Below are 2,650 nucleotides of genomic sequence, written 5' to 3'. Positions count from 1 at the left end.
AATACCTCCCTGCTAGTGAGTAAACTTAGAATAGTGGTTCTGTCTACTAAATACTATTAGATTGACTACTATATACTACCATACAGCCAGGAACATCCTAGACATGTAGCAGTTGGATTACAGGAACTAAAGGACATTTCCTTCATTCTGCTAGTGAAAGAGATTTAAATCCCCAGTAACAGCTGGGGATTCTGGTCATAGTACGTAACCCAAATCACCAGACTATTCACTATGGATTTTGTGAAATAGTAGCTCTTGTTACATAAGGATGTAGAGTATAGATATAGAGATTAATAGTCACCTCCATCCTGCAACATGGAGCTTAGGGCTGCAGGCAGAGTAGGGAATTAAAAGGCTTCAGTGACCCTTTAGTTCCTGTGTGCCCTTATGCAGGAGAGAGTACTGGTTCTGCAGAGTTATAGCTCTATTCCTTGAGCTGCCATCAAGCCCACCCTGATAGATGGGAAGTGCAGAATACTGGTGTGTTGCCAGTCATCCTGAATCTTGCCAATCGTCCTGCAATGTAAGCTAGTTACGTAATGGCTGGTGGCTAACCCCTGCACTCAGGAAGGGTGAGGTATGGAATTTTCCCTCCTTGGTGGTGAACAGTGAAGGCTTTATTGGAAATATATGTTTCAGGTGCCATTTTGAAATGACTTGGAAGCTGACATCCTAACTTCTGGTTGTTAAAATCTCTAGCCTTGTCTGTAAACTATAAAGCATGATTAATTAATATAATAATAAGCCTTAGCAGAAAATACATTAACTTCATGAACTCGTAGGAGTTCAGAATTCACTGATCCTAGCGGACAAGTCAGAAGACTTAAAAAATTCAATTACAAATCCTAGTGAGGTCAACCAACAAGGGACTTTGTGCTCACAAGCATTAGGAAGTTAGCTCAATGCCTCGGGGAACTCAAACTAGGCCGCACTCTTCTTCGGGCTTATGCAGTGTGGATGCTTCCCTTGGGACCAGCAGGGTTTTGTATTTATTAGACCTAATGCAGCTTGTAAATTAAATGAGCTAGTTAACAGAGCTTGCAGCTAAGCACACACAGTTATGTCATTTTAGCTAGAGTTATTGGACTTGTGTGAGGGCATTTTTTAGTGCATTTATTTCCAGAAGCTCTTGTGGATTCTTTACTTTCTTCCATCCTGGATAAACTGTGCTCTGCCAACACATTTGAACTTCAGAGGTATGCTACTTCCTACCCTCTTGCCCACCTTTTGCTTAAATGCCTATTCTGCTTCATAATGCAAAAGTATATGACGGGGCTCTTAAAATGGACTATATCCAGCATCATTCTCTAGTTCACGGGGATATTGCTGGGTGTAATGGAATCATCTTGACCAAGGAGAAATGTTGGCTGGCTATCCGAAACTAATTATCAGAGTGAGATCTATTAAAAAGGAATAAACTCCTACCTGAAGCAAGGGGCACACCCCTTGATGGGGTCAGGGGCTCAGGTGGTGTTCTCCTCAATCGTTCTGGTCAAGAGGAAGGGCTCAGACAGGAATGGACATGTCCTACAGGTCAATGCATGGCTGTGCAGATGGTATCACCAGCAGGCCTTTGGCTTCTTTGACCATGGGATGTTGTTCCAAGGAGGATTATCAGGAAGAGATAGGATCCACCTGACAAAGACAGGGAAGAGCATCTTCGCAAACAGGCTTGCTAATCTAGTGAGCAGGGTTTTAAACTATGTTCATGAGAGAATGGAAACCAAAGCCCTGAGGTAAGTAGGGAAGCAAGTGATCTAGAGGAAGCACAAGCAGGAGGGGACAACAGAGAAGGACTTCCCATCCTTCCTGAGAAAATAGGCCAACTGGCTAGTTACCCCAGGTGTTTGTACATGAATACACAGAGCCTGGGAAACAAGCAGAAAGAACTGGAAGTCCTCACACAGTCACAGGATTATGATGTGATTGAAATAACAGACTTGGTGGGATAGGTTGCGTGACTGCAGCACTGTCATGGATGGGTATAAACTTTACACCAATCAATGACATTCATAACTGTCCTCCACTTTATGAACAGTGTAAGTTCTACTATAGATCTGAAAGTAATTGCTCAAGTGAATGTCTGCACTTTTCTGCAGATGATGCATCAAGCTATAGAGAGTAACCTTCTCCAAAGACTCATCTTACTATATGTCCACAGAATTCTAGTTTTCATTTCAGACCATTTTGTGGGAACATCAACTGGGGACTTTTAAAGTCCTCAAATCAAATAAGACTCCCCTCTCTCTCTTTCCCTCCATGCTCAGCAGCATATTCTCTTCCTTCCCAACATCCTTTCCCTATTGCCTGCCCACTACTACTACTGTTCCTGGTTGCCTGGGGGGCAGGGAGCTCCAGCTGGGCTATATTGGAAGCTGGGCTCAGCCCAGGACAGTGACAGCAGGTGGATCCCACTTCTCTGCCTGATTTTCCCTTAGGTGTTCCCTGCCAGCTGGGGAAAAGGCAAAGCAACAGGGCCGTCTATCCATCACTGCTGCTGCCCCCAGCTGAACCTGGCTCCTTGGACAGCCCTGCTGGAGGAGGTTGGTGTGGCTCTGGAGCTCCCCCTACCCCTGAAGCAGATGGAAACAGCAGCACCATTGGGCAGGGAGGGGGCAAATGGAAGGGGAGGGTATGTGCCACTGAACAT

Source organism: Gavialis gangeticus, unplaced genomic scaffold, assembly GCF_001723915.1.
Source record: "Gavialis gangeticus isolate Ggan-Ray unplaced genomic scaffold, GavGan_comp1, whole genome shotgun sequence".
Taxonomy (NCBI): Eukaryota; Metazoa; Chordata; order Crocodylia; family Gavialidae; genus Gavialis; species Gavialis gangeticus.
The sequence above is the reverse complement of the archived record's forward strand: the minus strand, read 5'-3'. Positions refer to the sequence as shown.